This window comes from Ictalurus punctatus, unplaced genomic scaffold, assembly GCF_001660625.3.
Source record: "Ictalurus punctatus breed USDA103 unplaced genomic scaffold, Coco_2.0 Super-Scaffold_100060, whole genome shotgun sequence".
NCBI classification, from domain to species: domain Eukaryota; kingdom Metazoa; phylum Chordata; class Actinopteri; order Siluriformes; family Ictaluridae; genus Ictalurus; species Ictalurus punctatus.
The window spans coordinates 71,427-95,000 of record NW_026521090.1 but is presented as its reverse complement, the minus strand read 5'-3'; the positions used below and the strand labels follow the sequence as shown (position 1 = coordinate 95,000).

The 23,574-nt window shown below is 41.7% G+C and overlaps 1 long non-coding RNA gene and 3 other non-coding genes across 4 annotated transcripts in view; 1 reads left to right on the top strand and 3 right to left on the bottom strand.

Moving 5' to 3' along the window:
* LOC128630785 (uncharacterized) overlaps nt 1–5,988 on the top strand; it is a 7,793-nt gene extending 1,805 nt beyond the window's left edge. Inside the window, exons 3-4 of the long non-coding RNA XR_008395002.1 lie at nt 2,653–2,844; nt 3,702–5,988. This is a non-coding gene — a long non-coding RNA (uncharacterized LOC128630785). The remainder of the gene's footprint in view (nt 1–2,652; nt 2,845–3,701) is intronic.
* A 13,663-nt stretch (nt 5,989–19,651) lies between these two features.
* trnas-gcu (transfer RNA serine (anticodon GCU)) lies at nt 19,652–19,733 on the bottom strand. Its single transcript has one exon. It is a non-coding gene; the product is annotated as a tRNA-Ser (tRNA).
* A 2,745-nt stretch (nt 19,734–22,478) lies between these two features.
* Nucleotides 22,479–22,560, bottom strand: trnas-gcu (transfer RNA serine (anticodon GCU)). Its single transcript has one exon. It is a non-coding gene; the product is annotated as a tRNA-Ser (tRNA).
* Nucleotides 22,561–23,068: 508 nt separating this feature from the next.
* On the bottom strand, nt 23,069–23,150 carry trnal-uag (transfer RNA leucine (anticodon UAG)). The gene has a single exon. It is a non-coding gene; the product is annotated as a tRNA-Leu (tRNA).
* Between the last annotated feature and the right edge of the window lie 424 nt (nt 23,151–23,574).

Sequence of the window (23,574 nt, the reverse complement as noted above, 5' to 3'; positions counted from 1 at the left end):
CGCCAGTACTTTTGAGAGCTGGCCGTGCAGGGTGCCAATACTTTTGAGAGCCGGCCAGATCGTGTGCCAATACTTCTGAGAGCTGAACAGATCGTGTGCCAATACATTTTAGAGCCGAACGTGTACGGAGGCAATACTTTTACAGCTTTCAGTTTAGAGGGCCAATACTTTCACAACTCAATGCAAGTCTATGGGAAATTTTCTGACTTTGAGCTTCCGTACTGGGAATGCCGACATTCCAATCACTTCCAAAAGTCATAGCACACCTCTCCTCAATAAGCCGATCGATTCGACACCTCACCCGTCGATCTCCGACAAACGGTGCGAGACTAGTTACATGCCGAAAAAAAAGTGGAAGAAGAAGAATAATAATTATAACTAGACTGGTACATTTCCTGAAGAAAATGTGAGTGGTGCTTGCAGTGGCGAAACAGGGACGGGCCCCAATACTTTCGAGAGCTGACGGTGTAGGGCGGCAATACTTTCGAGAGCTGGACAGATATGGCGCCAGCATTGTTAGAGCCGGCCGTGTAGTGCGCCAATACTTTTTAGATCCGACCGTCAAGGGCGCCAGTACTTTTGAGAGCTGGCCGTGCAGGGTGCCAATACTTCTGAGAGCCGAACAGATCGTGTGCCAATACATTTTAGAGCCAAATGTGTATGGAGGAAAATTTTTTAGAGCTTTCTCCTTAGAGGGCCAATACGTTCGAAACTCAATACAAGTCTCTGGGAAATTTTCTGATTTTGAGCTTCCGTAGCGGGAATTCCGGCATTCCGATCACTTATAAAAGTCATAGCACACCTCTGCTCAATAAGCCGATCGATTCGCACCTCACCCGTAGATCTCCGACAAACGGTGCGGGACTAGTTACGTGCCGAAAAAAAAGTGGAAGAAGAAGAATAATTATTATAATAATAATTAGACTGGTACATTTCCTGAAGAAAATGTGAGTGGTGCTTGTGTGGCAAAATTCAGATCGGGCGCCAATACTTTTGAAAGCCGACAGCGTAGGGCGCCAATACTTTCGAGAGTCGGACGAATAGGGTGCTAGAGGGGTTTAGCATGATGCTCGCATGTTTTAGCATGATGCTAGCGTGTTTTAGCATGATGCTCGCGTGTTTTAGCATCATGCTAGCATGTTTTAGCATCATGCTAGCATGTTTTAGCATGTTTTAGCATCATGCAAGCATGTTTTAGCAAGTTTTAGCATTATGCTAGCATGTTTTAGCATTGTGCTAGCATGTTTTAGCATTGTGCTAGCATGTTTTAGCATCGTGCTAGCATGTTTTAGCATCGTGCTAGCATGTTTTAGCATCTCGCTTACATGTTTTAGCATCATGCTGGCATGTTGCTAGCATGTGTTAGCACTGTACTGGCCATATAGGGTGCCAATACTTTTAAAGCTGGACAAATAGGGCGCAAATACTTTCGAATGCCGGACTCTAGGGCACCAATATATTCGAGAGGTGAAAGTGTAGGGTGTCAATAATTTCGAGTGCCGGACGCTAAGGGCGGCAATACTTTCGAGAGCCGACAGCGTAGGACAGCAATACTTTCGAGTGCCGGACGCTAAGGGCGCCAATACTTTCGCGAGCCAGACAGATGGGGCGCCAGCATTGTTAGAGCCGGCTGTATAGTGCGCCAATACTTTTTAGAGCCAGCCGTCAAGGGCGCCAGTACTTTTGAGAGCTGGCCGTGCGGGGTCCCAATACTTTTGAGCGCCGGCAGGATAGGGTGCCAATACTTCTGAGAGCCGAACAGATCGTGTGCCAATACGTTTTAGAGCCGAACATGTACGGAGGCAAAACTTTTAGAGATTTCTCCTTAGAGGGCCAATACTTTCGAACTCAATGCAAGTCTATGGGAAATTTTCAGAATTTGAGCTTCCGTAGCGGGAATTCCAGCATTCCGAACGCTTATAAAAGTCATAGCACACATCTCCTCAATAAGCCGATCGATTCGACACCTCACCCGTCGATCTCCGACAAACGGTGCGGGACTAGTTACATGCCGAAAAAACGTGGAAGAAGAATAATAATAACTAGACCGGTACATTTCCTGAAGAAAATGTGAGTGGTGCTTGTGTTGGTGAAACAGGGATGGGTGCCAATACTTTCCAGAGCCGACAGCATAGGGCGCCAATACTTCCAGAGCCGGACAAATATGGCGCCAGCATTGTTAGAGCCGGCCGTGTAGTGCGCCAATACATTTTAGAGCCGACTGTCGAGGGCGCCAGTACTTTTGAGAGCTGGCCGTGCGGGGTCCCAATACTTTTGAGCGCCGGCCAGAGAGGAGTAATAATTATAATAATAATAATAATAATAATAATAATAATATTATTATTATTATTATTATTATTATTATTATTATTATTAAGTATGCAAGGGAACAATAGTAGTGCTTTACAAGCACCACTAATTAAATGATCCATAGAATTAACCTGCATTAAAAATGACAATGTCTGCATAGTTTTTCTTCAAAGTGTACTTTCATTGTACTTGAAAATTGCAGCTGTAAAGTATTTGTCCACTTAAACATTTACATCTGACCGTTAACAATAAAAATTCTGTGAAGAGCTATCATATTTGTAGAATTTGATGTGGAATATTCGGTCACTGAATACTTCTCTCTTTCTCTCGTTGTGTATTAAGTATTGATGCTGCAAAAGAAGACGGATCTTTTGGTAGGCTGGTTAATGATGACCACAAGCACCCAAATGGCAGAATGCAGAAGACTGAAGTGGATGGAAGCCCACATCTTGGTCTGTTTGCTTTAACAGACTTTAAAGAAGGTGATGAATTACCTGCAATTACGGAGGAGGAGACTGGCCTTGGTGTAGCAAGGTATGCAGGGTATCTCCCTCTCTGTTTTCACAATTTAAAAATTATTAAAAGATAAACATTGTCTTATCCGGCAGTGGTGCAACTCATTTTTGTTGCACAACAAATTTTGTGCTTGTGCATCAACAATAAAATTAGACATTATTGTCCATCTGATCTGCTTCAGGTATTTTACTGCCACGTTTAAGCATGAACTACAAAACGTGTGTGTCTGAATGCACCGTAATTATCCCAAAGTCTTCCAAAGTATCCCATATCTAACCCTGAAATAATAAACTTAATTCCTATAGTGAAATAATTATTGTTTTTGTCGTATTGAACAGCATATTTGCTTTCTGTTATATAATCTTGTCTGTTAATAGTTACTATACGGAGTCCCCACAAAGCATGTTTTATTCAGGTGTGTGAGGGAGTCTTGTGATAGCTGAATAGATATGTGAATTTAGAACAGTGTCCCCATAGGTCACTTAAACCTGTTTAAATATGCAGATTATGGAGGAGGACACTGCTGAGAGCAATGGCCAGGAGAAACAGCAGCCACCACAGTCTACACCTTTTCTGGATCATAAATATCAGAATTGTGTAGTTTGCTGGCACTTTTAATCCTGCCTTTCAATCACACCTCTCCATAATTTCCAACATAAGCATCCCCTGGGACTCGGTAGGTTCCCTACTGCATCTTCTCCAAGAAAACTGAGTACTCCTAGTTACTATTTGGTACATATGCACAAACTGCAGTCAGAGTTTTCATTCTTGAGACGTGAAATCTAAGTTCCAGTCTGTAAGTTGCCAGACAATAATTTCTGTTGGGTGTAAGGGTATGTGTTTGCTATGTAACTAATGTTTATTCTTACATTTAGGTAAAACATCTACTCTGAAAAAGAGGAAGGCTCGGGAAGGAAATGAGGTCCATGCAGTGGAGAGACATATGGAGACCTTCATCATGTCATGTCGTGTCCCAGGGAAGTTGGCCTGTGAAAACTGCATTAGATCTGAGTCTTTATATCTTAAAGATAGAGACTGGCAAAGTGTCAAATTCTACGTTTATAACTGCACTGTAGCTTACAAAAGAGATATAAACAAAGATTAAATAACACTTTGATAGTAACACTTTACATCTATATTACAGATACTGTACATCATAACATCTGTAGTAATGCTTTAATAATAAGTTACGTTACACCTCTAGCCTTTTACTTTGTAATGAACCGCTCAGCATTTACTTCATCATAAACTAATCAGGAACAAATCAGGCATTTAAAATATCCATTAGAATCTTTACCTACACCGTTATATTGAATTAGATCAAATTGGTTTGGGCCGCCTTCTTCCAGTGGGTCCTTATGCAGGTGACTGACAAGTTCATGAGTAAGCCTATTGGGCAATAAAAGCTTCAGTGTGCTACCCATTTACATGTTTAGACTGCCTGGAATCAAAATTAGCTACCTCAACATACATTATTAAGTTGTTACTGTCACTTTTTAGCTTAATCAGTTAAGTGGATATAGAATAAAGAAAAAAATTGTGTTTGGTTGTGTGTCTGTGTTTGGCTAGTATCTTTATTTTTCTCAATATGTTTAACTTTGAGATGGCTATATGTAGTAAGCAGAAGTGTTATGTCAAACTTAAATGAGTCCAAGTTCATTCATGGCACATGTGAGCTTAGTAGTTGTGCACTTTAATGGGCAAATATTTGTTGTCTTTTACAGTAAAGAAGCTCAAGACTCAAGTTGTCTTTATAATGTTGAATAGACAGGGTTTTTTCATCTGACTGACAATTTTTCACTTGATTAGAGATCCAGACCAATAAACAAATACTTTGTGTAGCTAAAATATCAAAAGGATGAGTGTCTTTGTCATTTTGACTTGCCAAAATGACTGGGGATAGTGTTAATTTGTGATGCATGCCTGTGATAAATAAGTGAGGTTCAGTACAGCTAGCACCTCTACTTTCTATTCCACAAAAAAAATTGTATACTTTGGAGCAGGAAATGAAAAGCTTCTTAGAATTATAGCCTCAAAACTAATAATAGCACTGGTAACACCTTCCTTAACAAGTTCCTAGGTTTCTCAAAGGGTTCCTCTGTTTGAAATAGAAAGCTCCAAAGAAATGTAGTCTGTTATCTGTTACGTGCAGATATTGAAATTTCTGTAAGAGAGCTTTTTGATAACCAAACTTTCACTGATTGCATATTTCACAAATAAGGCTAAGAGTCCTTAGTATAAACAATTAAGAACAACTGTTCAATATAATTTCATGAGAAGCTTAAACCTTCAAATAGAGAAAATACACATCATATCTGCTTTACAGACAGCCCTCTAAATTAGACATACTTAGTTTGTAATTTTGTATAAATAATTATAGAGTTAAATTGACAACTTTTTAAAATGTTTTTTTAAAACCATGTCCCATTGTTGTTATATAAACTACCTGATCTGTGTGTATGCAGATTAACTATCTAGTGATGTCCCCACTACAACATGAAAACCAGCTAATTTTCTGTGTATGCAAATTAGGCCCCCGTTAATGATGAGTTCTTGTAATGTCCACATTAGGTGTGAAAAAACCAAGCACAGAAATTTTGTGATTTAAATCCAGAATTTGAGATGATGTGTGTTCTCAGGCTTAAATTATACATGCCTGATTTTTTTCACATCTGTAGGACCTCAGGAAAGTGGTGTCCCCACAATACATGGGTGGGACTACTGACCCCAGAATGTTCTAATTACAAGAATGTGAGCGAGTGAGTGAGTGAGTGAGTGAGTGAGTTAAAGGTACAGGAGCAGTCTGGCTGTGCAGCTACAGTAAATGTTAATAATAATAATAATAGGACATTATTTAAAAGCTCATACAGCTGATGTGATTTTTATTTAGTAGTTAAATTAACATGCTATGCTAACATGTAAACAATAAGATAATATTCCTGACGTACATTTTACACTCAATATTGACTGTTTCTGTTCTATTTCACCAACAAAAATATTTCCAAACAAAGCCACAGCAGGTCCTGCTCCTTTTTCCTCCTAATTCCCTCATTTCTCCACCTTGGGATTAATAAAGTATTATCTTATCTCATCTTTTGTTCAAATGGGAGATTTCTTATTTATTTTATTTATTTTGTTTATTTTTAAATAGGAGACTTTTTAATACTTTTATTAAAAATGGCTTCATGTTTCAATTATAATGAAGCGTTTGTTCAAACAAAAATGTTTTCAGTCCTGTAAGGATCATTGTAACTGAGGATGTTATGTTTAAATAAACAGCAGGAGACTGAGCACCAGTGACTTGACACCTACAGCTGACAAAGCTGCAAGCAGGGTTCATAACTGCGCAAGAAAACCCCGTTGGATTTAGAGTCCGACGCCTCAAAGTGATTTAAGGAAACACTAGGCTATTCTACTGGAGCCGACGGACGTGTCTGTCCGTGTTCGACCCTTCTTCAACAACAACTTTGCAGTCTCGTTTATATTCTCAGGTTTCCGCACGTGGACGTCCTCTTCAGTACATTTACTTCAGTCAAGTAATTAGAGCCTTTACTAGTTTACATGAACACATTCGGACGACTTACTTTATGTCAAAGCATTTTCCTAGGATAAAACACAAGCGTGTTTGATGAATGCCAAGGTGCTTTCCTGCTCATCTGAATAGAGTTCTCTCTGCATTACGACACAGTTTCATAACAGGCTTCAAGTTGCACAGGTGAAACCCCAGTGTAGTTCAAGTCCAGTGCCCTTTTCTCTCTGCAGTCGGCAAGATAGTGCACGAGTTAGTTGACACAGACCGCTGACATGCCTTGAGCAGGCTTCAAGTTGCGTAGGGGAGACCCCAGTGCATTCCAAGTCCAGTGCCATTTTCTCTTGGCCATCAGAGGAAGGGGGCATGAGACAAGACTTAAGTGCATTTCCTTGGTTCATTTATGTTCTGATGGTTTATGTTTTGATCGTTTCAATGTGCCAACCTTCTTTACCAGCCGTAACCGCGATGGAGAATGAGACAAGGCTTAAGAGTAACTCCAAGGCTCATTGACGTTTTGATCGCGCATGGTCTCAACATTCCAAAGTGTCATGTGTCTTTTCAAATGGCTTCATGTTTCAATTATAAGGAAGCATTTGTTCAAACAAAAATGTTTTCAGTCCTTTAAGGATCATTGTAACTGATGATGTTATTATTATTCATAATAATAATAATAATAATAATAATAATAATAATAATAATGCTGGTGTGGTGTCCTGTACTCTGATTTCTGTGTGTGAGAGAAACACACTCACATTTCTGTTACATGGGAAACTTTAGCTGTATTATGGCTGTGTGTGTGTGTGTGTGTGTGTGTGATCAGTGTTCTGATATTTCATCATTTCTCTTCCAGGCTGTGTGTGTGTAAACTGACAGAGGAAAGCTGTAGAGTTCTGTCCTCAGTTCTCAGATCAAACTCCTCCAGACTGAGAGAACTGGACCTGAGTGACAATAACCTGCAGGATTCAGGAGTGAAGCTGCTCTCTGCTGGACTGGAGAATCCACACTGTACACTGGAGATACTGAGCTACACACACACACTCACTCACACACACACACACTGTACACTGGAGATACTGAGGTACACACACACACACTCACACACACACATACACTGTACACTGGAGATACTGAGGTACTCACACACACACACACACACACACACACACTGTACACTGGAGATACTGAGGTACACACACACACACTGTACACTGGAGATACTGAGGTACACACACACACACACACACACACACACACACACACACACTGTGCACTGGAGATACTGAGGTACACTCTCACACACACACACACACTCACAAACACACAACCAGTTTCCATCTGTGGTGATTGTAATTGTAGTGATGTACAGTGCATCCAGAAAGTATTCACAGCGCTTCACTTTTTCTACATTTTGTTATGTTACAGTTTTATTCCAAATGGATTAAATTCATTATTTTCCTCAAAATTCTACTAACAATACCCCATAATGACAACGTGAAAGAAGTTTGTTTGAAATCTTTTCAAATTTATTTAAAAATAAAAAACAAAAAAAGCACATGTACATAAGTATTCACACCCTTTGCCATGACACTCAAAATTGAGCTCAGGTGCGTCCTGTTTCCACTGATCATCCTTCAGATGTTTCTACAACGTGATGGGAGTCCACCTGTGGTAAATTCAGTGGATTGGACATGATTTGGAAAGGCACACACCTGTCTATATAAGGTCCCACAGTTAACACTGCATGTCAGAGCACAAACCAAGCCATGAAGTCCAAGGAACTGACTGTAGACCTCCGAGACAGGATTATATGGAGGCACAGATCTGGGGAAGGGTACAGAAACATTTCTGCAGCATTGAAGGTCCCAATGAGCACAGTGGCCTCCATCATCCGTAAATGGAAGAAGTCTGGAACCAGCAGGACTCTTCCTAGAGCTGGCCGCCCGGCCAAACTGAGCGATCGGGGGAGACGGGCCTTAGTCAGGGAGGTGACCAGAAACCCGATGGTCACTCTGACAGAGCTCCAGGGTGTCTCTGTGGAGAGAGGAGAACCTTCCAGAAGAACAACCATCTCTGCAGCACTCCACCAATCAGGCCTGTATGGTAGAGTGGCCACACGGAAGCCACTCCTCAGTAAAAGGCACATGACAGATCACCTGGAGTTTGCCAAAAGGCACCTGAAGGACTCTCAGACCATGATGAAACAAAGATTGAACTCTTTGGCCTGAATGGCAAGCGTCATGTCTGGAGGAAACCAGGCACCAGTCATTACCTGGCCAATACCATCCCTACAGTGAAGCATGGTGGTGGCAGCATCATGCTGTGGGGATGTTTTTCAGCGGCAGGAACTGGGAGACTAGTCAGGATCGAGGGAAAGATGAATGCAGCAATGTACAGAGACATTCAATTCATGATGCATGTATTTTTCCCACTACCGGCCTATAGTAGGCAAATATGCAGTTTGGGACACAGCCGAACGCTCTTGTTCGCCGTAAAGTGTAAAACTGCCGTGTGTGATCGTGTCCTGTCGCAAAATGCGGTGAAAACTCACACGACGTTCATAATATGATTAAGGTGTTTACATGTGTGTAATACACGTCCATAATACGATTAAAACAGGAGTAATCCACCTGTCTTAATTCGATTAGATCTTAATTAGATTATGACCATAATTAGATTAAGGTTGCTGTTTACATGGTAGTTTCTTAATCAAATTATGGTCTTAATTAGATTAAGAGTGGATTATTGTTGTCCATGTAAACGCAGTCATTGTCTCAAAGCAGCTTTACAGAAATATCAACACGGTGTACAGATATTAAAGGTGCGAATTTATCCCAACTGAGCAAGACACTGAGTGGCGACGGTGGTGAGGAAAAACTCCCTAAGATGTTTTAAGAGGAAGAAACCTTGAGAGGAACCCGACTCAGAAGGGAACCCATCCTCATCTGGGTAACAACAGATAGTGTGAAAAAGTTCATTATGGATTTATCTGAAATCTGTATGGCTTAGGAGCAGCCGTAGTCCCAGCAGTCTAGAATTAGAGAAGATTTGAGCTCCATCCAGAGGCAGAAAGGATCTGGATCTCTAGTATCTCCATAAATTCGTGGGGGGCTCGGTGAAAGGAGAGAGGGAGAAAAAAGATAATTATGACTGCGAAGTAGTAGAACAGAATCTAGTCAGGGTAGGCTTGAGTAAACAAATACGTTTTAAGCTTAGACTTAAACACTGAGACTGTGTCTGAGTCCCGAACACTAATAGGAAGACTGTTCCATAACTGTGGGGCTCTATAAGAGAAAGCTCTTCCCCCTGCTGTAGCCTTCACTATTCGAGGTACCGTCAGATAGCCTGCATCTTTTGATCTAAGAAGGCGTGGCGGATCATAGAAAACCAAAAGGTCGCTTAGATATTGTGGCGCGAGACCATTTGGGTGCTTTATAGGTTAATAATAGTATTTTATAATCAATGTGAGATTTCACTGGGACCCAATGCAGTGTGGATAAGATCGGGGTGATGTGTCGTATCTTCTGGTTCTAGTTAGGACTCTAGCAGCTGATTCACAAGGTTATAATCCACAGTAAGAGCATTAGCATGGTCCTTGGCAAATGCACACCATCAGTTCCGCCATTCTCACCTGGCTTTCATTTCCGCGTCCCGCTTTCTCTCACCTAGTCACCTGTTCTTTTTATTGCTTCCTAAGACCCCACCCTTCTCTTCATCTCTTTTTTTACTTCCGTTAATTAAAACACCACGGAATGGAACGGACTCCGCTTCTGCGTCACTAAATGGTAAAATGGTAAATGGCGCAGTTATAGCCAAAGCGCTTTACACTGTGTCTCATTTACCCATTCACACACCAATGATAGCATAGCTGCCATGCAAGGCGCTAACTTGCCATCGGGAGCAACTTGGGGTTCAGTGTCTTGCCCAAGGACACTTTGACATGTGGAGTCCTGCTGGCCGGGAATCAAACAGCCAACCCTACGATTAGTGGACAACCCGCTCTACCACCTGATCCACAGCCGCCCCTGTCACTGTGCAGCTATCTGTTACAAATGAATGGGAAAATATCCTTGGCATCCATGCAATTCAAGGATGTTGTAATTGGTAAGTTGTGATGTCAAAAGTATCTGTACCAAGTTGATACTAAAATTTTAAAAAGAATGATACAATAAGTTTTTTTTTCAGTACCGGCAGTACCAAGTATTCTCCTGCTTTCTGATTGACTTCTTTTGTAGGTATTAATTAACCGTGATTTCCACTCAGCCATCTTACTGGAATTTGTGTAGGTTAGGAATAAGACTGAGGATGGAATTGTACAATTTTGTAGTGTGTATCATTTGTAAATATTGTTAACTTCTTTACCATAGCCATGCTGAGGGAGGTGTTGACTAAATTAGAGATGGTGCTGGACCAACAAACCACTGAGCTTGCTTCAACTACAGGTGTTCCAGGTGCAGTCTTTGGATACTGATGAAGATTTACTGCCCTGCAAGATCTTCCTCAACTGCATAGTCTGGAGCGAAGGATGCAACAGAGCCCAGATTACAAGCAAAAACTGGTGAGAATTTTTTTTCTTTTTTTGTTAACAATTGCTTGCACAATTACACAGCTACTGAGAGTGTTTGTTTTCTCAAGGTGACACTCTCGTACTCAAAGCACAACATTCAACACCACTTTGAAATGAGGGAACAGTTATGACCTAATCTTTGTTAGAGGAGCAAAACATGAAAAGCACACAGGGCAGGGTACCTGCAGGAGTAGTGAGAAGCACTGACACAGTTGACAAGGCAATACATGCTTATTAATTATTTATATTTTATATTATATTATTGTTTTAAAAATCATCGGTTTCGGGTAAACTGGTTGGCGCTTATTGACGGGGTGTATGTGCGTGACTGCACCTGGCGCATATTGAAGAGGGTGATTGCTAACTCCCTGGCAAAGAACCTCAATTGGAGGGGAGTCAATGGAAAGACTTCACTGTCCGCTCTCCAACTCGGAGAGGTCGTGATTGGTAAGTATATCTGTTTACATACAGAATTAGCTGTCTCTCTCAGATGATATGTAAGGGGTAATCCACGGCTAGATGTACATTAAACGATCTTAGTGCATGATGTGGAGGAAATGAACCACTCGTTCAAATCGTTTAATTCACACCTAGCCATGGATTACCCCGCTTATACCATGGTCTTTCCACAATTAATAACGTTAAAGCTGTCATTGATTTTAGAAGCTCAAACTTTGATTAGAAGTTTAAAATGACAGTTAATTTCTATTAGTTAGGTCGTTAGATCTGGAATTTTGCCCGATATAAATCAGACACAGAGATAAAGTAGTGTGATGAGATTACATTTATTTGAATGAATTGACAGATATCTATCAGAGACAGAGAGATTAATCATGTATGAATTTCCTGCATCATGTGCCTCTCAGCAGTCAGTCAGTGCGTTTACATGGACAACAATAATCCACTGTTAACCCGATTAAGACGATACTTTGATTAAGAAACTACCATGTAAACAGCAATTTTTAATTACCTTAATCTGATTAAAGTCAAGTTACTCGAAGTAAGCACTAATCGAATTAAGACATGTCGAGTACTCCTGTTTTAGTCACATTATCAATGTGTATTACAGACATGTAAACACCTGAATCACATTATTAACGTCGTGTGAGTTTTCACCTCATTTTGCGACAGGACACGTACACACACGGCAGTGCTCAACATTTTATGGCGAACAAGAGAGCACGGCTGCGTCCCAATCCGCATACTTGCCTACTATAGGCCTGTAGTGGGGAAAATACATCTATCTCGGCTACTATATAGACGCTAAGTGCACGGTTTGGGATGCAGTTCACGGCTTTAAGCAGTTGTCTGTTTGCACGTACAGCATGACAAAAAAAAACTGCGCTTAAAGCGTTCATAAAAAAATTAAATAAAAATACCCAAAACTGTATACTATACCATAACGAAGACGAACTGTATGTTGACATGTGAAATTCTGGAGGGACGTCGGACGGCGTGGCGCGACACATGTAAACACCTTATTCACGTTATTATCTTACTCAGAGTAAGGTCAATAATTAGATTACTGCTGTCCATGTAAACATAGTCAGTGTTGCGCAGCAGTAGTGTAGTAAAACTGAGAGTTGAATTACTTCACAAACAGTGATGGTAACACCTCATTGCTGAGAAATATAATGTAACTTTTTACCAGCAAAGTTATTTTTTTTGTTGCAGACAAAGTTGCAGACAGCGCCGGCAAGAAGTGTCTGTGTGTACGAATGTGTGTTCACGAATGTCTCTGTATGCTCGAGTGTCTGTGCGTGTGTGTGTGTTTGTGTGTGCATGTAGGCTGCGCGTTGATTTAGAAATGCTCACAGTGATCAAACTGACTGGAACTACCTGTGCAATAAACGGTTATAATGCACACCTTCCAGCCAATCAGAATCCAATATTCACACTGACCATGGTATAAACGTAATTAATGCTTAGGATTCATAATAAGCTTACGATATGCATTGCTTTCTTCCAATGTTCATAGAAACCTCTTCACGGCTAAAGCTGCAGAGATGGAGGTTGAGGGGACCATGAAGAGGTGGCTCCAGCTGGCATCAGATCGAGAGTGCGGGCGCAAGAGAAGACTTTTGAAAACTTTTGCAAAAAGAAGGTATTTAGAGTGTTTTAACTGTGGACTCTTTGTTAATTTGTTAAAATGTACATATTGTAGTCTATTTTTGATTGTTTATAAAAGTCCTTGCTGTTTTTAAATGGTTGAATTTGTGTGTGTGTGTGTGTGTGTGTGTGTGTGTTGGTAGCTGGGTGGGTATACAGTTGCGGTCGGAAGTTTACATACCACTTGCAGTATCTACAAAATCTTAATACTCTTTACAAAATAAGATTGATCATAAAAATCCTAAGTTTCTAATTTAGTAACGCCATGAATAAGCTATTTCACATAACAGATGTTTACATATAGTCCACAAGATAATAGCTGAATTAATCAAAATTACCCCCATTCAAAAGTTTACACACGTTTGATTCTTAATATTGTGTGTCGTTACCTGAATGATCCAGGACTCTTTTTATGTGTTATGATAGTTGTTCATGAGTCTCTTGTTTGTCCTGAGCAGTTAAACTGCCCACTGTTCTTCAGAAAAATCCTCCAGGTCCTTCTCATACTTTGCTTTTCCTGCATATTTTAGCCCTTTCCAGTAGAGGTTATATGATGTTCCGATCCATCTTTTCACACTGAGGACAACCGAGGGACTCGTACACGACTATTCCAAAAGGTGCAAACATTCACTGATGCTCAAGAAGGTAACAGCATCCATTAAGAGCCTGGCTGTAAACGTTGTAAACAGGATGATCATGTAAATTTTTTTGTCTTCTGGGATACTTCTTCTATGCTGTATTAACCATCTTTCTGTAATAAACCTTTTTCACCTCAGAGGACGAGTCTGCAAGTGTTGTCTAATTTCACAACTAATCACAACTCAGTTTTTACATTTTTTTATTTTATTTTTAAGAAAATAATTAAAATTCAATAACCTTTTGACTGTATGAGGTACCCGTAAATGAGAAAAAACATAGTACTACTTTCATAAAATGTCATGTGCAGCTTGATGCTAATTATAGTAATGTATAGTAATTCTGAGTCTTGAACAGTAAACTCTCAAGTGTCATTGTCATGTCACAGCAAACCAGCGACTCCGTTTCCCAGAATGCACCTCAGACTACAAACATGGCAAACACAAACTACAACTCCAAACCAACACACCGACATTGTTAACAGAATACTAATCAGACAAACCTGTTACCAATGAACCTACTACATTAGAGAAGGAAATACTGGATGTGAAGTGCAGTAGTGCTAGTGTGTGTGAATAGACTGTCAGTTTAGATACTGACCCAGAACACTACTAACATGCAGTGCTTTCTTGGGGTAGTGATGAAGTTGGAGTTGAACCGGTAAGAAAGATATTAGAGAGAGGCTTCTTTACACTCCTGAGGATGTTCAATTAGAACCTGCACCAAACTCACCTGATTCAAGTCATCAGCTAATTAAGCGGCCTGCACGAGCTGAGGTGGGTGCTTTAGAGCAGATAAAACACTAAATGTGTTAGATAAGAGTTCAGAGCCTGTGTTCTAGACACATGATTTAGAGTGGAGACTTAGGCTTAGACCTTAGGCTTTGGAGTTATTCTGATTATAGGTTTCAGTGAGGAAGTGACTGAAGTTAAGGAGAGGAACTGTAAATAAAGTTATAGTCTTTCTGAGTAAACAGAATAAGGCTATATTATTGTTACCGGGGGGAAAAAAAAAGAAACTCATAGTAGCGCTGATGAAATACATATACATGACAAAAACTGCTAGGAAAAAGAACTCAGAACATTTGCTTAACCTAATACGTTTTTTTTTTCCATCTGCACATAATTATTTTAGCAGTTGCTTTTGCAATAAAAAGACTTAAAGTCGAGGGTCCCTGTAAGTATCTATGGAGAGAGAGAGAGAGAAAGAGGAGTAGTGAACCATTGACATCATGTACAGCGTTAGCATGAAGGTGTGATTGACAGTTTTTAGAAATCACTTCCTAATCCTATGCTAAGATGAATACTACTAGGCTACTACTCTAGTAATAATAATAACAATAAGGAGAAGAAGAAGAAAGATAGATTAAAGGGTGAGGAGTAAAATCAGTATAAAGTGGGGCTGTTTTGTCTTCAGCAATAATATCTAGTGCTAATAAGTAATTTGTCAACAACATTGTATATATCTAGTGCCTGGTAATCAACCTCCTCACCTGGTGAGAGGACAGTCCACTCATCCTGACATTTCACACAGTATGAATAATAATGATAACAAAAGGAAGTAAAGCTAAATGAATGTTTTAACTGAGAGTAATACTTTGTACCCATATTTCCAATTGTATAGTAGATTGCACACAGTTTTTGCTTGTTACGTTTAGACCCGAAGGGATTGCAAACTTCAAAAGCACCATCGTCATTGCACCATCGCAAATGCTGAGGATCATCAGCCATAGTCCGTTGTAATACAGTGTCTTTATGCTTTTGGTAAATATGACATCTAAAGGACTCATACTTTGAAAAGGTCCTCTGACAGTCATTAAGACCAAGTTGATTACTCTGGTAACTGGAGTAGGTAGAGGCTTGTCACCATCCACAGTAAGTTTCAAAACATATTGCTGAAGAAAAATCAGAGAGTGTTCTTCAAATGAGATGGATATGTTGAATTGAAGACAAAATAAGCACAAAATGAAGCAAGAGCCCTTTCATCCACACCGCTAGCCCAGCAGATCTCTATGCCATCGACTTTGATGACTGCAGTGACTCTTCTTGTAAACACAGTTTTGCAGTCAGTGACTTCTGGTACTTGCAGTGGTAACAGCAGACTTTCTATGCCAGCGACCCGCCTTCGAGCCTCAGCTTCATTAACTGTTTTTTAAAGGATTGGGTTTTTTTCACTGTAGAAGTTCACTACAACTGTAGAAGTTGTAGAATAAATTCCCCATGAACAACACTGACTGGAGCACATGCCAATTAAGTTGATGGACTATTAGCAAGTTATTGTCATGCATTCATATAAATCCAACAATTATGTTTTTCACTATTTAGCTGTCTTTTTACTTTAAGGATCTAATAAACTGCATATATGACATGATTTTATTTACAAGTATCATGTTTGTGATTTTAGGTTATTCGTCAAATAGTACAGCTTTTGACCATTAAATCAAAACAGACTTGTGATTTGATGACATAATGCTTATTTATTTAGAAACAGAAGTACCTAAATACAAATATGCTAAATACTTTATATTTTTATATATAAATAACCAGGTGAAAAAGAAGACAACCTTCCAATTGTGAAACTGGTTATTAAAGCCCTTAATTAAGTGTATTGTCCATGCAGTGTGCACAGATGTCCTTCTCATCTAGGGATAAAATGTTCCGCTGGCCCTTTAAAAAGCAGGAATGTGAGTTCCCGTTCTGCCCAGGAGTATCGCGAGAGTTCACCTGCGAGCAGCGCGATTTACAACGCGATGCAGGTGTTTCTTATGAAGTGTGAGAACCGGGAAGTTCTTGTGCATGAAGCAAGACTTTAAGTTTAAAGTCACAGTGGAGCCACTGAGCAGTGAGACTAAGCGTACTCGTCAGGCTTACAGCTGAAGACCAAACATCTGTGGTGAAGTTCATCGCGGAGTGGTTATGAAGAAGCTCGTGAATATGATCTGCCATACGGTTGTATAACTCCGGTAAGCAGACGAATGTGAAATAACGCCGACTCGGTAAAGTGTAGCGAGGCTCAAGGTGTTTTACCAGTCGCTGAAATTCCATGTCCTTCACTACAGAGCATGGTTGATCATCAAGCGCCATAAACGCCAATACTTTCTGAGTAATTTCTAGAGTTTTTGTGCTGTCGGATTATCAGATATTTTTAAATTATGGATAGATGAAAAATAGCCTTTCGGTATCGGCCGATACATCGGTGCATCTCTAGTTAAAACCAAGAATATAATGGGTAATTGCATAATTCATTTTAATTGCCCCCCCCCCCCTTTTTTTTTTAACTGAAGCAGCCTTATATGGTCTTGCATGTGTATAAATATTATATTTGTATGTGTATGTTGCATTTCCTACTGTCGATAAGGAAAGGGAAAAGGAGACAGACTCATATTCTTGGTTGTACAAAACCACGCTGTAACTTCAATTCAGCTCCATTTTATTTGTATAGCGTTTTTTAACAATAGACGTTGCCTCAAAGCAGCTTTACAGAAACATATAAACACGGGATACAGATTTTAAATGTGCGACAGTCAACACTGGAACTAGCACCAGACAGGTCATTACAAAATTATGGATGGATGGAATGTTAGAAAAAGAGTAGTAAAAAAGGTCAATGTAATGCTCACTTCATTTGGAAGTCATTTAGGAGAAAATGATCTTGGTGCTGCAGTGCAAGATGACGAGATAACTTCATCTAATATCCAAAGTGTGGCTGGTGGCACATATCATTATTTTGGTATTCTTAAACTTTGTCCAAAACCATGGAAAGAGTCTGGTCTATTGTTCTAGAGAAGTATGAATTCGAACTTCAACTGAACATGGATGTCTTACCACTGTTTAAAAGTTCGTCTTTGTAGTTTTGGCCAATTATAGGGTTACTGCAGGGTTATACTAAGAAACCAGTTGTCATTGCTCTGTTCTGTGGTAAATCAAAGCCAACATCACAAACTGATGAATTTGAAAGATCTAGTCAGTGAACTGCAAGGGTTAAGCAAGGGATTTGCCATAAATGGGAAGCAATTTTTCCTAAATGTCACATCTATCCTGTGTGATGCTCCAGCTAGAGCTTTTATAAAGGGAATTAAATCACATACTGGTTATTCAGGTTGTGACAAGTGCATCCAGTCTGGTGTGTACATCAACCATAGAATGACCTTTCCTGAGATCAACAGCCCACGTAGGACTGATGAGTCTTTTATCAACATGTCTGATGAAGACCATCATACTGAAACATCTCTTTTAAAAGCTGCAGGAATTGGCATGGTATCATGCTTTCCACATGATTACATGCACCTTATTTGTCTTGGTGTTATGTGAAAACTGCTGGACTTATGGCTTGCTTCAGGGCCTTTATGTTGTCATTTGTCTGCTCGCCAAAGTGTTATAATCTCAGACACACTTGTTAGCTTGAGACGTTATATTCCTGAGGACTTTGCTAGGAAACCCAGGCAATTCTCAGAAAGACTGAGGTGGAAAGCAACAAAATTGCGACAGTTTCTGTTATACACAAGTCCAGTGGTTCTTCTTGATGTGTTGTCATAACCAATGTACAGCAATTTTAATTATCTGTTGCTATCTTTATACTCTCCAATCCACTCTTTGTATAATTCTTAATGACTTTGCTCACAGTTTGCTAGTGTCATTTGTAAAGCATTTTAGTGAGTTGTATGGTCCTGAATTTGTTATCTACAATGTACATGGGCTAACCCATCTTTCTGAGGATGTCAAAAAACATGGAAGCCTTGACTTCTTGTCTGGGTTTCTGTTTGAAAACTTCCTGGGATAAATAAAATTTTTTTTTTGAGAACTCTACACCATCTCCTATAACAGGTTATACGGAGACTTTCAGAAATGGACTGTTTCATGGTAATTGCTGAACATTTGGATATGAAAATTGTCTTGAAAAACAACATGAAAATGGCCAAATTCCACCGGATTTTAATAAAGTTGATCAGTTCCAGGAGGTTGTTCTAGGTAGCACTAGAGTTCATCTGTCATGTATGGGAGAAAACTGTAGGAATTGGAGGCTGCTTTGGTGTAGTAATGAATATTCTTCAATGTCAGGAGAAAGTAAAGTGCTTAAAACACTTATCTAAATGAAAAGCTTACAGCACCTAGTAGTCCCATTCAGTCTCCCAACCAAGAACTAACCAGGCCCAACTTTGCTTTGCTTCTGAGATCAGGCTTTGTCAGAGTGGTATGGCTGTAAGCAACAGATGCCACCAAATGGGGCCTATTTAAATAGTATAAGCAAACATCTCCATGTCCAGGCGCTTTAGAGATTTTTTTTTTTTTTTGGAACTTTTCCAGCCTGATGAGCATCAACAACTATTTTTCTGAGATCCTCACAAACTTCCTTTTTTCATACCATGATACACTTCCACAAACATGTGTTGTGAAGATCAGACTTTGATAGATCGCCGTTCTTCAAATAAGACAGGGTGCTCACTCACACCTGATTGTCATCCCGTTGATTGAAAACACCTGACCCTAATTTCCCCTTCAGACTAACTGCTCATGCAGACGCCAACAGTGTCTGCACCATGCACGCTTCCTTTACAGAATGCGCTTAAGCAAGGTCTTTACAAGAAAAATAGGGTCCAAACCCACATGGGCTGTGCACAGCGGATTGGCAGCTCATCACCTTAACCTCTTGCTGACATAGCTCACGCGTATGAAATTACATCCCGGTGTGCGGAGCAAAAAAGAGATTTCGGTGCAGGTTCTTTGCCCCTGTCGTCTGGACTGCGGAATGCGTTCTGCGTTGACGGACCTCCAGAGACGCAAGAGCCTTACAGCAGCTGTGGCCAAAAAGCATTGAAACACAGCGCACGGTCGCGAAACACGTAGCCACAGTGCTAGCTCTTCACATTTCTCCACCCTCTCTAGTGCCAGCTCAGGGACCTGTACAAAGCTTCCCGGTTGTAGGCGTTAGACAGACTGCAACAAAGCCAGACATTGCTGGAAAGAGGAGGCAAAGTGAGAAGCTTGCGATGAGGATGGGATTCGAACCCACGCGTGCAGAGCACAACGGATTAGCAGTCCATCGCCTTAACCTCTCGGCCACCTCGTCCGAGGCCCGCCCCGTTTAACGAAAACTATGCAAATGAGGGTTTCGTGTTCGCCGACTAGATGACTGCTTCTCAAATAGATTTGATTCAAGTCTTGGGGTATGAGCTGTGCCGTCATATAAACTGAAGGGTGACGATGCGGCGAGACGGCCCAAAGGTCTCACAGAACGGGACAACTCCATAGTCGAGCCGTCGCAATGCAATCCAATCCTTGGGCGGCTAGGTACCGACTACCTATGGACTGCCCGTCCCAGCGAGTTAAATTTCTTTGGAAAATGTAACTTTTACCCGTGACCCTGAGTAGGATTACGCGGTATAGAAGATGGATGGATGGAAATGTAACTTTTATCCTTACCTGGATATACACAACGACTGTGGAAAAGGGGGGCATGAATTGCGACATTCGTGAGGCAGCATGCTACGTGGTGTATAGCATGAAAGCGTAGGAGAAAAACCTGCGCAAAGCCTTTGGAGACGAGACATCACCCACCGTAAGCTAACAACCGTGGCGAGATTTGAACCCACGCCCCCGAAGAGACTGGAACCTAAATCCAGCGCCTTGGACCACTCGGCCACGCTACCCACAGGCCGGCGTGGTGGTAAACCCGTTCGTGGTAAGAAGGTGACCGGGTCATTCCGCCGGACAACAAGAAATCTGGCATGGGCGCGACAAATGGGCTGTTGTGAGACTCAAGTGCCTTTCGCTTAACCGGCTCTGGCGGAGACATCTAACCATTTCCAGCTGAAGACAGAGCTAAGCCCTGGTCTTTTGGACGCGATTCGTCTAGGCTTAAGACCCCATGCTCCACGGTCACATCGGTAGTGTTTGCGGAAGAGCTCTTCTGCCATGACCTTACATCCCACTTACGGTGGTGCTTGAAAGTTTGTGAACCCTTTAGAGCTTTCTATACATCTTCATTACCGGGACCTAAAACATCGTAAGATTTTCACACAAGTATCAAAAGTAGATAAAGAGAACCTAATTACAGAAACCAGACAAAAACATTACAGATGGTCGGTCATTTATTGATGAAAATGATCCAGTATTGCATACCTGTGAGTGGCAAAAGTATGTGAACCTTTGCTTTCAGTACCTGGTGTGACCTCGGTGTGCAGCAACCACTGCGAACAAACGTTTCCGGTAACTGTTGAACAGTCCTGCACGTCAGCTTGGAGGAATTTTAGCCCATCCCTCATTACAGTACAGTTTCATCTCTAGGATGTGGGTGGGTTTCCTCACATGAGCTGCTTGCTTCAGGTCCTTCCGCAGCATTTCTACTGGATCAAGGTCAGGACCTTGACTTGGCCATTCCAAAACATTGACTTTATTCTTCTTTAACCATCCTTTGGTAGAACGACTTGTGTGCTTAGGGTTGTTGTCTTGCTGCGCGGCCCACTTTCCTCTTGAGATCCAGTTCACGGACAGATGTGCTGACATTTTCTTTTAGAATTTGCTGGTATTATTCAGAATGCATTGTTCCATCAATGATGGCAAGCCGTCCTGGCCCAGATGCAGCGAAACAGGCCCAGACTGCAACGCTACCACCACCATTTTTCAGAAATGGGATACGGGTCTTATGCTGGAATGCGGTGTTTTCCTTCCCCCAAACATAACCCTTCTCATTTAAACCAAAAAGTTCCAGTTTGGTCTCACCTGTCCACAAAACGTTTTTTCGAGTAGCCTTGTGTCTTGTCCATGTGATCTTTAGCAAACTGCATGCAGGAAGCAATGTTCTTTATGGAAAGCAGTGGCTTTCTCCTTGCCATCCTGCCATGCACACCACTGTTGTTCAGTGTACTCATTATGGTGGACTCAGGAACATTGACATTTGCCTACGCGAGAGAGGCCTTTAGTGGCTTAGAAGTTACCCTGGGATCCGTTGTGACCTCGTGGACAATTACATGTCTTGCTCTTGGAGTGATCTTTGTTGGCTGACCACGCCTGGGGAGGGTAACCATGCTCGTGAATTTCCTTCATTTGTACACAATCTGTCTGACTGTGGATTGGTGGAGTCCAGGCGCTTTAGAGATTTTTTATTTTTTTGGAACTTTTCCAGCCTGATGAGCATCAACAACTCTTTTTCTGAGATCCTCACAAACTTCCTTTTTTCATACCATGATACACTTCCACAAACATGTGTTGTGAAGATCAGACTTTGATAGATCCCCGTTCTTCAAATAAGACAGGGTGCTCACTCACACCTGATTGTCATCCCGTTGATTGAAAACACCTGACCCTAATTTCCCCTTCAGACTAACTGCTCATGCAGACGCCAACAGTGTGTGCACCATGCACGCTTCCTTTACAGAATGCGCTTAAGCAAGGTCTTTACAAGAAAAATAGGGTCCAAACCCACATGGGCTGTGCACAGCGGATTGGCAGCTCATCACCTTAACCTCTTGCTGACATAGCTCACGCGTATGAAATTACATCCCGGTGTGCGGAGCAAAAAAGAGATTTCGGTGCAGGTTCTTTGCCCCTGTCGTCTGGACTGCGGAATGCGTTCTGCGTTGACGGACCTCCAGAGACGCAAGAGCCTTACAGCAGCTGTGGCCAAAAAGCATTGAAACACAGCGCACGGTCGCAAAACACGTAGCCACAGTGCTAGCTCTTCACATTTCTCCACCCTCTCTAGTGCCAGCTCAGGGACCTGTACAAAGCTTCCCGGTTGTAGGCCTTGTAGGTGTGAGACAGACTGCAACAAAGCCAGACATTGCTGGAAAGAGGAGGCAAAGTGAGAAGCTTGCGACGAGGATGGGATTCGAACCCACGCGTGCAGAGCACAACGGATTAGCAGTCCATCGCCTTAACCTCTCGGCCACCTCGTCCGAGGCCCGCCCCGTTTAACGAAAACTATGCAAATGAGGGTTTCGTGTTCGCCGACTAGATGACTGCTTCTCAAATAGATTTGATTCAAGTCTTGGGGTATGAGCTGTGCTGTCATATAAACTGAAGGGTGACGATGCGGCGAGACGGCCCAAAGGTCTCACAGAACGGGACAACTCCATAGTCGAGCCGTCGCAATGCAATCCAATCCTTGGGCGGCTAGGTACCGACTACCTATGGACTGCCCGTCCCAGCGAGTTAAATTTCTTTGGAAAATGTAACTTTTACCCGTGACCCTGAGTAGGATTACGCGGTATAGAAGATGGATGGATGGATGGAAATGTAACTTTTATCCTTACCTGGATATACACAACGACTGTGGAAAAGGGGGGAATGAATTGCGACGTTCGTGAGGCAGCATGCTACGTGGTGTATAGCATGAAAGCGTGGGAGAAAAACCTGCGCAAAGCCTTTGGAGACGAGACATCACCCACCGTACGCTAACGCCCGTGGCAGCGGTGGGATTTGAACCCATGCCCCCGAAGAGACTGGAGCCTAAATCCAGCACCTTGGACCACTCGGCCACGCTACCCGCAGGCCGGCGTGGTGGTAAACCCGTTCGTGGTAAGAAGGTGACCGGGTCATTCCGCCGGACAACAAGAAATCTGGCATGGGCGCGACAAATGGGCTGTTGTGAGACTCAAGTGCCTTTCGCTTAACCGGCTCTGGCGGAGACATCTAACCATTTCCAGCTGAAGACAGAGCTAAGGCCTGGTCTTTTGGACGCGATTCGTCTAGGCTTAAGACCCCATGCTCCACGGTCACATCGGTAGTGTTTGCGGAAGAGCTCTTCTGCCATGACCTTACATCCCACTTACGGTGGTGCTTGAAAGTTTGTGAACCCTTTAGAGCTTTCTATACATCTTCATTACCGGGGCCTAAAACATCGTAAGATTTTCACACAAGTATCAAAAGTAGATAAAGAGAACCTAATTACAGAAACCAGACAAAAACAT